Here is a 13,935-nt window from a genome sequence, read left to right as displayed (position 1 = left end):
GCTCCTCCTCCTTAGGAACCAAAATTTCCTCCACAATGTGTAGTTGTATCTCCCTCTCAAGGGAAATGCGCATGGCCTTCTACTCATCAAACTTGAGATCTCTACGAACCACTGTCCTCCGACTGGTAGGCAAGTACACCCAATAGTTGTGGAGTGTATCAATGTACCCCACAAGTATCCCCAACTCAATTGTCGGCTCAATTTTCTTTTGGAATCCTTGGTCACATGGAAATATATCGATGAGCCAAAGATCCTGAAGTGACCCAAATTTGGTCTCTTCCCGGAGAAAGCTTCCTCTGGTGTCTTCATCCCAAGTATGTGATGCGGGGTTCTATTATGCAATTAGACTGTTGTGTTGCATGCCTTAGCCCACAAATGAAGTGGTAGGCCTTGGTCATGCAGCATCGCCTGAGCTGCCCCCACAATCATTATGTTCTTCCTCTCAACCACCCCATTCTGTTGTGGGTTATGAGGTGTCGTCAACTCCCGTTTAATTCCTTCCGCTGCACAGAAGTCCTTAAACTCTTGAGAGACATACTCTCCACCATTGTCGCTTCTCAAGGCTTTGATCTTCTTCCCTGACTCTTTCTCAACCAAAGCTTTGAACTCACAAAAATTTGAGAAGGTTTGGTCCTTCTTCTACATGAAATAAATCCAGCATTTACGAGAAAAATCATCAATGAAAATCACATAATACCTTTGCTTCACGGTGGATGCCATCGAGAATGGTCCACACCAATCAGTATGAACTCGCTCTAGGATCACTTCAGCTCGATTTTCTCGATCATGAAAGGAAGACTTGGCGTACTTTCCCAAGGTACAATCTTTGCATGTGTCCACTTGCTCAAGTTTACCTTTGGGAATTCTGGTAGAGATCTGCTGCATTATCTTCAAGGCCCCATGATGCAAGTGGCCCAACCGCCTATGCCATAACTTGCCAATGTCTTGGCTTTGCACCAATTCTACTTTCGAACTCAATGCAGCACAGTCATCTACCTCTAGTTTATAGAGATTCTTCACTCGAATCCCAATCCTCTTGGTCTGACCCGTGGCTATGTGTCTCAGGAACACCTTTCCTTTACTGAAGACAACATCGTAGCCTTTGTCCTCCAACATTGTGAATGATACCATGTTCTTCTTCAATCTAGGCACATAATTTACATCAATCAAGGTGAGAGTAGCTCCATGCTCCCTCTCAAAAGAAACCATGCCTTCTCCTGAAACACAGTACTTCCCGTCATCACCCATCTCTATGCGCATCTTGAGGTCTTTCTCCTCCAAGGTACTGAATAAACTTTTGTCGCTGGTCATGTGGAATGAGGCTCCACTATCAAGATACCAAACACAACCCACCATCGATGAAACCATGCATGCAATGAGGGTAAAACACAATTTGAACTAAGAGGCCAGTGCCTCACCTTCTGATCCTTTTGAGGATCCCTTCTTGGATTTCTTCAATGGACAATTAGTTGCATAATGGCGAATATCATGACAATTAAAGCATCTCACTTTAGATTTGTCACTCTTCTTCCCTCCATGAGAAGAATTCGATTTGGAATGGGAAGCCTTCCCTTTCCCTTTCCTTGCCTTACTTGCTAAGGCCATATTTTCTTCATCATCATGCTTAGATGAAGAACCATCTCTTGTGCTCCTCCTGATCTCCTCCTGCATCAGATCCAACCACAGTCGTTCCCAATCCGGCAGTTTCTCCCTTCCATTCACAGAGTCCTGGTAGCTATTCCAGCTCTTTGGAAGACCAAGGAGAGTGAGGCTCACCATATCATCATCTGCTGTAGTTATTCCCACACTACCAAGCTCATATCTGCAGGTGGTGATCTTGTTCAGATATGTAGAAATAGTATCGCCCTTCTCCATCTTGATTTTCTGAAGCTTATCCTTGAGAACCAATTTCCTCTAGTCACTATTGTTCTTATATAGGTCCTTCAATGTCTTCCACATTGAAAACGAAGTCTACTTCCCATGGAGACTCGAGACAATATGGTCTCAAACTCCCTCTAGAAGAATCTACCTCGCCTTCGCCACACACTTCTTCCATTCAGCCAATTCGTGTGCATTAGTTGCAGCTGGCTTGGGGATTTCTTGATCAATGAAATCCTTCAAACCATTGTCTTCTAATACCACTTCCATGCGATCCTTCCATGCTATGTAATTCGAGCTTCCATCCAGAGCATACTCGAGTCTCAAGCCATTGAACGCCATTGGTGAACTTTGAAGTATGATAAGAATTCTATTTTTCACTTGCAACCAAGAACTTCAAACTTCAAATTTCCCTTCTTAGTATATTGTTCACAGCTTCGACCACCTTTGCTCTGATACCATGTAGAAATTCTGACTGTAGATTAACCTGATCATGCAATATAACTAAAGCAAAATACTTAATTTACCTCTACAATCAAACTTGCAGAAGCTTAATCTATTTGAGCAAGATCAAGAAGAACACATATAACAAAGAAGAAGAATAAATACACATGAAACACAGAAGAATACTTTGGGGAAAGCCTCAGCTAAAAACCTCGCTATCTATATTATCATACAAGTGGAAATATCTCAGGATTACACACAACTTTAGCTCTCATTACAATCCCTCACTGCTGCTCATAGATAGAATAGACTACTCATATGCCTTCTCCTCTGCCCTCCAAGCCTCCTATTTCCTTGCACTATTTTCCCTGGGTGATCCAGCTGTAACCTTGCGTGACACTGATCTCACACACTACTCCAACACACTGTAAAATTACGCAAATATCAAGGAATGAATTCCTTCTACATGCAAGAGATTTTCTTATAGGAAAATTCTTGCAACTGATAGTACATTGTCCTTATATTTAATCTCAACTAGGTCTTTGTTTGAACCTACATGCATGAGTTATTTATGAGAGAATATTCAGTTATCTGGAGTACACTAGTTTGATGCATGCATGCATTAACTAACTGAACTCACAATTAGTTCCTCAAACTGTTTTGAACTAATTTAACTAGACTTAACTCAGTTAACTGAGCTAACTAATTACAAATCAAATACAAATCATCCTTATCTCCTTAATTAAGGGATAATCTCCTTAATTTAAGGGATAACTGTTGCATGACTTCATAAAGACTTCTAGCTTGAATTTCTCCAACTAATTAACTCAAGATGAATTAATTAATTATTTTTCAAGCAGCTGGTGAGACTAAATTCGAATTTTAATTCAAAGACAAATTAAAATTGGAATATTCGTGTTGCCACATTTCAACATCTTTCATGTTGGAAGTCTTGACAGACTCACTTGTTCGTCAAGGTGCATGTTCGTCGCGTTCATCCGCTTCGCATGCTTCATTCGTTCATCTGCTTTGCATGCTTCATTCATTCGTCCATTGGTGAACCTGTCGCTCTGCATGTGCTCCCTTCATTCATCTCGTTCATCATCTTGACATGTTTGTGGGTGTACCTGTACCTGTAGTCACTCATGACGAGACGACATCAAATCCAAAACCTCCTAATCTACCATGACACATGATCATTCCGATGCAAGTGACTGGGAGAGGCAGCAGGGATGTGATGTAGGATGATGGCTCCAGGAAACTGCTGATGAAAACTACGCAAGAGTCACTAAGGGATGGAGATAGACGATATGAGTCGACAGTGACTGTCTACAAGGTCTGGCTCAGCTAGGAGGCCAAATTGGGCAAATTTTAGGAGGGACAGTCCGAGCTGTAGAAGGGCAAGGCAGGCATGCTTGCGCGTTTTCCAGAACGAACAGTCAGCAGGGGCTGGACAGCCAAATTTACGCAATTTTCCAGAGGAACAGGTTAGGCTACATGAGGGGTCAGCAAGCTGGGATTGCGCAATTTTTCTGGGGAACTACCCAAGAGACTGGCAGCCAGATCTGCGCAATTCCTAGAGGGAACTTCCAGTTAGCTGCTGGGCTCACTGGCAACCATATTTTTGCAATTCCCATAGGGAACTGCCAGTTGGCTGCTAGTGTCACTGGCAGCCAGATCTGCACAATTCCCAGAGGGAACTTCCAGTTGGCTATTGGGGTCACTAGCAGCTAGATCTACACAATTCCTAGAGGGAACTACCAGTTGGCTGCTCAGTCATTGGCAGCAGAAACTGCGCAATTCCTAGAGGGAACAGGCAGTCTGCTGTTGGGAGCTGCTGGCTGGGAAAATTACATTAAGGCCGAGAGGCCAACCTGCTGATCATCTCTGCGCAATTTCTAAGTTGAGCTGACTGATGGGCAGTGGGAGGCCTACTCATGAGCACTGCACAATTTCTAAGATGAACAGTCGGTCGACTGTCCAGGTGGCCAACATGAGTGTTGATTGAATTTCTTGTGGGCAGCACAGCTTGAAAGAACTAGCTTGGTGCTTCTGCGTTGTTCTAGTTGACAGTTGATCGAGTCGAAAGCAGGGTGATGGTCTGACTGTCAGTGAAGAGTCTGGTCGTCAGAACTTCAGCAAAAATGACTAAGTGTGTGAACAGTCGAAAGATGCATAGGTGATCATACAGACACACACTCGCATGACTTGATGACGAAATGACCAAACCATCTGGATACACATGTTCAACATGACTGACTGGTTGTGCAAGCGATAAGCGCAACACTCATGATTGATCATTCATGATCGAGACGACGCTTGCGCGCGGGTGGTTGTAGCCACTACAACAAGACCCATTACTACTATGAATTAACACTATAATGTGCAAGTAAAGGGGTTAAATAAACGTTTTAAGTGTCTAGGAAAGACCAAATGGGCCTTATAAAATATCTGACTATGAGGCCCATCACCACCAATAAGATCACCCCTATGTATGGAGACTTCTAAAAGATGAGAACAAAATCTAAATGCAAATGTAATATAATCTATAACGTGAGCAAAAAAATTAAAGCCTAAATCTATCTCAGTTAAAAGAATGATTATTCCCCCTCTCATTTAAGAGTGAGATATTGAAATTTGGACCAACTTGAATTTAGAATAAAAATGAAGTTAACAAGCCAAGGAAATAGTTCTAGGACTAGCTACTAATTCAAACAAATATGCACATTCAGCCATCTGATAAATAGTTATCATATCTCTATTGCACATATATATAAATTCAAATAGAAATGCATTCAATCCAATAGATCGTGTCAAAATATTAGAATAGTCTAAATCAAATTACAAGAATAAAACATAGCTAATATGGAATTACACTATAGATATCTAGCAGCGTAATGCATAAGATCTTGTCCAAATACAAAAAAAATAAAAATAAAAAAACCAGTCCCAAATTCATCTTTGTCCAACCCTACAATATAGTTAGACATATATCCAAAACAAGCATGGTTTACTCAAATCAAACAATAGTGTTAGAAAAATGAAACCATACCCATAAAACAGAGAATGGACAATGAGTTGAATGATCTCTTTATTAAGCTTCCAAAGGGAAATAGTGCTCCAAATGTTTACAAAAGTAAAGAGTTTTCATTTTTTTGGCCCAATTGACAACCATTTTCCTACAAAAACTAGTCTCTACAGTAGTGCAAAAGGCTCTTTTTGCAAAGAAATTGGAACCCTTTTTCCTTCTCCCAATTGTTATTTATAATTATAAAAATATATGCTCAAAAAAGAGAGTTGTTAAAAGAATGGTTGAGATCTCTTATTTTAGTTGGAAATAATCCCTAAAGTTCTCTTCTTTTTTAGTGCAATCCCATTGCTCCAAGATCTGTTTGCCTCATCCTTTCCAACAAGCTTCTTGTAAGATCAATTTACTAAGTTAACTAACACAGGTGTTTTACTTGTCAATCCGAGTTTGTAGACTTGGAAGCACGTCCAAAGTATATCGATTTCAGGTGAAGTCAATTTAGGAAGGCAAGAGTACAAGGTTAAAGGAAATTCATATTACAAATATATTCTAAGTTTTAAAAGACTAAAAAGTTTATGGTTCAAGATGCAGCAAGCAAGAGAAGAGGCTCCTAACTTAGGAGGTCCTGGTTGTCCTTCCTCACAGTACTGTCCCCAAGAAGAGAAACTAAAGAGCAGTGGTTTGTAATGTGTAGATAACAAGAGAAGAGGCTCCTAACTTAGGAGGTCTTGGTTGTCCTTCCTCACAGTTCTACTCCAATAACATTACCATTGCATCAAATAAAACTGGAATTCAAGAAATAATACAGGAAATGCAAAAAGGATGATTTTAGCTATGATTCATAACTTGATAGAAAGAGAATTTAACTTAAATCCTTGTTTGTCCTTTCATATGCAAATTTGAATTTAAACTAACATCATCAAAAAATCACACAAAAAGCATCACACGTCTAAATAACTGAATCATAAATCTGAAACAAGAAATATTGAAATTAAAGTTATGCTAATTTAATCAAAGTTTACTTAGCTTGGTATGGGGGCCCTCCAACGTTGCCTTGTACACCTAAACAACTCTCAACTATAGCTAACTTATGAAAATATCCACAGCATGAACAGCAACTAGAACAGTAGAAAGTATTCTTCAAATTATCAAAAAGTCTCCAATAGTCTGAATACAAATTACATATATGAATGGTTCATAAACTCAGTTTAAATAATAAAATCATCAACAAACTTTGCTACAATGGATCTAACAGTCTTATCTATCCTAATCCATCCATTCAGGTCAAACTCATCAAGTCTAGTTCATAAAATTAGGAAAAATCCCAAAAAATAATAGTATGCCCCTTTTTAATAGGGATTCTGAATGACAAGTCAAGTTTGACCAATGTTGACCAGGCTTGTGTTTGCTCAGGTTGACCGAACCAATAGGTGTTCCTTCATCTGTGGTTCCCAAGCTTTCCAAATATGCACTCAGATCTCGCCCAGGTGTCCTGCACATATGACTTTAACGGAGCTATTATGGGAAATTTTAATGCAGTCCAAATTTACTCTTAAAACCCAACTTTTACACAAATTTCTAAAAATTGAAAAACTTAATTTAGTTACCTGAATATGAAAAATAAGATTAAAATGAAGCATATGTAAGTGAAATAGGATGGAATATGGTGGTAAATGAATGGGTTTAGGATAGGCGAAAATGACCAAAATTGAGGGCTAACACTTATTATCAAAAATCAACAAAAATAAAAATTAAAACTAATTAAAATAGAGAAAAACTCACATTTCCAAAATTTTGAAAAACAAATTAACCAATCTAAATCTAATTTAATAAATTAATAAAACCATATCTAAGCTTTCCATTTCTTTCTTGTAAAGGTAATACTGGGAAAATTGATCTTCCAAAACAAATTTGCAACAGTCAACCACTTTGGGCCAACGAAAATTCTCGAAAACAAATTCAGAAATTGATTTTTTGGTTGAAAATTCGTAGTTGTATCTTATGCTAAATTGTTGGGTGTTTAATGACCAAATATGGTCATGAAACCACTCCCATATCCTTCTCCACATAATTATATTTCCAACAAGTCCTCATTTTCTCAATTTCATTGAGTATAACTCAAGATATGATCAATTAAATTTTGAGTTCCAAAAATGGCAGTTTGCTAGAAAATACACAGTCTTGGGAAATTTATTAAAGTTTTGTTTTAATAAAATTAAAAAGTATTTAAAATTTTAAATAAATGTGTTACAAATAAAACAAAATAAATATAATAAAAAAATAAATTATAAATAAACAAAAACAAATATAATGTGTTTTTATGTATACAAAAAGGGGAAGGGGAAAGTGTTTTAATGTTATGGTTGAAGGGTTGTACATGTTGTATCTCCTAGAGACAACCCCCGGGTTGAGAAGAGGTCAATGCTTAGGATATCTTAGTCTCTATTGAATATGACTCATTACTACTCAAGAGATGAATGGAGAAATGATTTTAAATTTGGTTCAATTACCTTTCACATAGGTAGATCCAAACATACACATAGACAATATAGATCATCCCAAGAATAAATTTCCAAGTCTGGTGGCCTACACACAGTAAATGTAGCTCAATTTGTCATTGCAGTAAATATGGGAAGAGGGAAAGTAAGGAAGGAATTCAGCACAAAGGGTTGGACAAACCTAGAATCCTAAGTAATAAATCCCAGCATAATTATGGAAGAGTAAGGAAATGAAATGCAAAAATTATGGAGTGCATTTTAAGGTTTCTATCTCAATACTTCATGGGTACATTTTTCTATAGTATAACATAGTAAATTTGCAATCTCACAGGTATTGTCTGCTACAATATAACATAAGTAAATCCATGATCTATGAATGAATCCAGTAGCTACAACTTACACAATTTTTGAGGAAGAGAAACACATATGAAATGATATATAGAGGAAGAACACATTCTACACATTACTATGCTTGGAATTAACAGATCTTCTTCATTAATCTTCAAAAATGGAGTCCATATCACAGTTTCAAAATTTGTATAACAATTACCACCTCTTGAACAAGCAATTGAACCAAAACTTGGAACCTCTTTCTCCGCAAACAGAACTCAGAATCTCTAAACAAACAGAATTTGGACCCTTGAAAACAGAATTTTGGAACCTCTCTAATGAGTTTCTTCCCTGTTTTTATAGGGAGAACTAAAGAAAAACAACGTACAAAATATCTTCAAATGTTACAGTTGTTTGAACGACATAGTTGTCCGAACATGCGAATGTCCTAATGATTACAAAATAGATTTGATTCTTTTCTTGAAAATGCCAAAATTTACAAAATAAAAAAACATGAGAAACATGAGGTGTCGTGATGGACATGATAAAATATCTCCATGTTGATTCCTTTGACTTCCTTAGGCAGACTTAGGCTCCAATGTCTAGATTGGTTGTGGGTTGATGATATGGCCATACTTCTATTACAATATTCCCCCACGATTTCCACCCAATTCACATGTCACTTTCTCCCTGTAACAGTTTGAAACTTCCCCTCTTGGAGTTGGTCATGATTAGGCGTAGTGGTGTTGAAGGTGCCCCGTGACAGAGCTTCTGAACCATCCATTCCTTTATTTCCTCTGTGGGCTATCCAAGCCCAATACACCTCTTAACACTTCCATAGTGTAGTGTCAGAGCTGAGGCACATCATAACTTTAATTAAAATTTCATTGAGAAAATCCAAAGTTTCAATGCCTCAAGCCCTCCTATGCTTAGCTCGTTATTATTCATATTCCATAGAACCACCACCTATGACCATCGTTATAGTGCTTGGGGGTTTGCAATATCGGAGCCTTTGTCCATCGTAACTCTATTTGAAACAAACGTTATGAAATAATAGTGTCCCGATGCTCTTAGCCCCTTTGCTCTTAGTGCCCCTCTTGTTTTACCTCCATGGGATTGTCACTTGGGACCACTGGTATAACACTTTAGCGTTATGGTATCAGATCCTTCCTTCTTCGTAACTTTCTTCAAAAAAGTCTTACGAATTCATAAAATTTTTATGACTTCACCCCCTTTTGAGTTTGGCCCCCTTATTGTTTATCCCCTATAGGACCAGGTGTTGTGACTGTAGGCTCAGTGCTTGGGTGCTAAATCCTTCGGGCTCCTGTCAGAAGCCCATCTCCCTTTGGTATTCGTGCTTTTCCCTTGGTTCTTTGAATGTTTACGACCAAGTGCCTCTCCCCGTCAGAGCTCCCCTTATTGGAACTTCTTCGAATTGGAAATTAAAACAAAGTTACAATGTCTCCCTCTTCCAATAGGATCCATAGTGCTTGGGTGCTCAACCTTGGTCTGCGCCCTTGGTTCTTTGGGCCCTCGAAACCAAAATCCCAAAACACATTGGAAACCCCTCTCATCGGTACATTTTCAAAAATCCAATTTCAAAGGGGTTCCAAGAATTCCCACCTCCAATATTCAACATAGAACCTGGGTGCTTCACCTTTTTTATGCCCTTGGTCCCCTAAGTCCTCATGACCAAGTGTGAACAACATTGGAGCCCTTCCAGTGGATCGGAATTTTTATAAAATAAATAAATAGGGGATTACGAAATCTCTTTCCTCTGAACTATTGACCTTCGAGATGTCATCATGCTGAGGCCATCATCTCCATGTGGTGCCTCCTGAGTGGTGACACGTGTCATATATATTTTCCCCATTAGGCCCCCGAAAATGTCAAAATTGACTGCCACGTATCCACTATATGGCCACGTCATGCTGATGTCATCAGCCGTGTCTACTTCTCAAGGCCAACCACCAGTTTCCATGTGTCTTCTTTGGAGGAGAGAGAAAAAGGCCCTTGGGTCTTTAGATTTTCAATGATCTCCTTTGTATTTCCTTCTCTTAGCAACCTCGGGGTTGTTTGAAGAATTTCAATTTCTAAGGAGTTATGAAACTCTGAGATCCTGATACCATTCTACTCTGAAGTCTTCCCCTTCCTATATCAGGTGTCGATATGAGCCTAGTCCAAGATCTGACCTCTCGACATTTGACTGCTCCAATATTCCTCTTCTGATATCGAGTCCTGATAATCGTCTCCCGAATTTCAAACTTAGACCCTTCCTTTTGGAATTCCAATAATGCACTCATATTTTTCTGTAGCAGGGATAAAAATAGGACCACTTGACATAATCACGTGAGGATATGATAGGTGATAACATCGGCTCCAATTGGGAATAATGTATTGCAAGAAATGCATTAAGAACATGCAGATTTGTGCCTTCTATCCGTTAGGCATGGAGTCATTTTATTCAAATATATAAAAAGAAAAAATAGAAACAGTATGAACTTAAATCATTAATGGTATGTACAATGGCTCACTGGTACATACAATGGGTGAAAATGGAACTCCTTAATGTTGGAAATAAAGATTGAGAAACTGCCCATTCATTGGTAGTTCAAGCACCTCACCATCCAAATTTTCCCTTAGGAAAATGTTGTTTCCCTTTGCTTCAGATATCTTGAAGGGTCCAAACCATAAGGGATCAAAATTCCCATGATTTCCTTTATCTTCTCTCCTAACATCCCACCTAAGTACCAAATATCTTGGTTGTAAAGATTTGTCCCTTGCTTTTCTATCAAAAAGAGATTTCATCCTTTCCTGATAATTGATCAAATTCTGATTTACCTGCTCCCTGTTTTCTTGAAGTTACATCAGCTAATTTATCCATCTAGTTAGTGTTTGGCTCCTCCTCCACCTCTTCTAGGATTTTGGCTACACACATTACTAATTGTACAGGGAAAATTACAGCATTCCCATATACTAATTCAAAATAAGAAGTCCCAATTGATCTCTTTGTAGTCACATTGTTGACCCATAAAGAAAACTTCAGTTGTGAGTCTCAGTTCTTCTGAGTCTGATATAATCTTCTTCAGAATCCTTACTAAGGTTTTCTTAGAGGATTCAGCCAATCCATTTCCTTGTGGGTAATAGGTGGTGGAGTGGCCTAGAATGATGTTATACTTTTGGCAAAAATTGATAAACTTGGTTGACTTGAACACTTGGGCATTGTCAGTGACAATTCTCTTTGGGCAGTCGAACTTGGAAAGGATGTTCACCTCCATAAACTTGATGACTACTGCATCGTTTGTGTTTTTGGCTGGGATGGCCTCCACCCACTTAGTGAAATAATCAATGGTCGTGAGAATCCATTTGTGCTTACCACTGGAAGGTGGGTGTATTTCTCCAATGAAGTCCAATCCCCATTGCCTAAAGGGTTCTTCTACAAACGTAAGGATCAAAGGAAGGGGTGCCAACCTCTGCTTTTTTGCAAACTTTTGACATTTCTCACAGGCCCAAACATAGGTATGCACCTCACCAAACAACTTTGGTCAATAAAATCCTACTTTGAGAATTTTATGGGCAGTAGCTCTCCATCTATAATGTCCTCCACAAACGCAATTATGAAACTCATCAATCACTTTATGCATTTATTCTTCAACCACACATAAAAGAAAAATCCCCACTGGGTATTTCCAATAGATTTGGCCATTTGAGATAACAAATTTTTGGGCTTGCAGCCTCGGGGCTCTGTATTTGACTTCATCAAAATTCACTTGACAACTTAGAAAAAGTAAATAATGGACTATATGTTTACACTAGTGGGAGACAACGTATTTCATTTGGATTTTCTGTGTTGAGGCATAAATTTTTTGTTCTTCCTCTGCTTTTCCACTTTCTTCATCCTTACCTTCCATCAAGTTTATACCCATGGCTTGGTAGTTTGTTTCAGAGAGAGTTTTATCTAGCCCTTTCCCCTTGATCAACTTGGTGGGATTGAAATCCATGTCATATTCCTACATCTTGGCAATCAACTTGCCTCTTTTGCCTTCAGTGTTAACCTGCACAAGGATATCTTTCCATCAGTTTTAGGATGACAAGTTGTTATATTTGATTGCAGAACATAAATTCTGAAAGCTTTCAGGGATTTTACTAAAGTGTAGGCCTACTTCTCCAAAATATTATATTTTAGCTCAGCATCTCATAACAACTTCCTGAAAAATGAAATTGGTTGCTCGTGTCCTTCATTATTTTTCTACAACAAGACAGAAGCCACTGTGTAAGGAGAAGAAAAAGAAAAAATGAGAAATAGATTTTGATAGTCTAGGCTGACTAATATTGGGGTCTCTACAAAAGCATTTTTTATTCTGAAGAATGATTCTTGAGCTTCTACAGTCCACTTTACTTCCCTTTCCTTCTTCAACATCTTTGTCATCTCTTTAACAATTTCAGTATAATGGGTATAAACCTTCTCAAAATGTTGATTATGCCCAAGAAGACCTAAATTTATTTCTTGTTTCTTGGTAATGGAATGTTTTTAATGGATTCCACCATTTTGGGATCAATCTTTCCTCCTTACTTTTCCACAATGTGACCCAATAACTTTCCTTCACTTAGGGAAAACTGAGATTCCTTGTAGTTTAAGGATAGACCATACTTTATGCACTTTTCAAAAGTGAGCTGCAAATATTTAATGTGATCTTCATTTGTTTTTTAGAAGATGGTGATGTCATCCAGGTAAATTACCACAATTTTTTCTCGTTCCCCTACAAATGATATAGCCATATCTCTTTGAAAATTAGCTCCAGTGTTTATGATGCCAAAATGCATTTTGGCATACATAAACATTCCCCAAGGTGTAGTGAAAGCAATTTTCTTTTGATCTTCGAGATGTACAGTGACTTGGTTGTAACCTGAGAAACCATCCATCATGGACATTTGAGAAAATCCTACCACCTTCTGCATAATGTAGTCCATTTTAGGCAAAGGGTAATTACCTTTTAGTGATGCGTTATTCAGATTTATGAAGTCGATACATAACTTTATTTCTCCATTCTTCTTCCTTACAGGGACTAGATTTGCTACCCAATCGGAGTACCTTAACGACACAATTATCTTAGCCTGTAACAGTTTCTTCACCTCCTTTTCAATTGATGGGAGCAACAGAGGATTAATTTTCCTAAGCTTCTGCTTATATGGATTCACCCCAGTTTTCAAAGGAATTTTGTGTTGAAAGATAGTAGTATCAAACATTTTCAAGTCATCATATGACCAAGCAAACACATCCATATATTGCTTAAAAAGGTCCATACACCTTTTCTTGTACTCTTTAGGGACTCCCTTAGATAGCTTGATTATTCTGGGGTCTTTTTCTGTGCCAATATTACAATCCTCCACCTGCTCTTCAAGCTCTTATTTAGTTGGCTTAGCAGCCACATCATTTGGGTTAAAATGTCTTTCCAATGGGACTAGTCCCCTAGGGATTATATTACCCTTTAGTTGTAAAATCTTGTGCCCAACAATAGTTTCTTCCCAACTGACTTGTTGTTCATCTGTTATCTTCTCATCCTCCTGGTCAATCACTGAGTTTGAAAACTCTCCAATAACCTCCATGAAGCATTTGATATGTTCCTCATATTCAAACACCTGCCAATACTTGATATTGTCTGGTATTAAATATTTGTACCTGACCTCAACTTCATATCTGAGCAAGGGGTTTTGAGGAGGCTTGAAGTTACTAGCAGCTACAGCCAAGGAGTCAAC

The sequence above is a fragment of the Pinus tabuliformis genome, chromosome 3_2, assembly GCF_031772625.1.
Source record: "Pinus tabuliformis cultivar Carrire ecotype Pingquan chromosome 3_2, CPIR1, whole genome shotgun sequence".
Lineage (NCBI taxonomy): Eukaryota > Viridiplantae > Streptophyta > Pinopsida > Pinales > Pinaceae > Pinus > Pinus tabuliformis.
Note: the sequence above shows the minus strand (reverse complement) of the source record.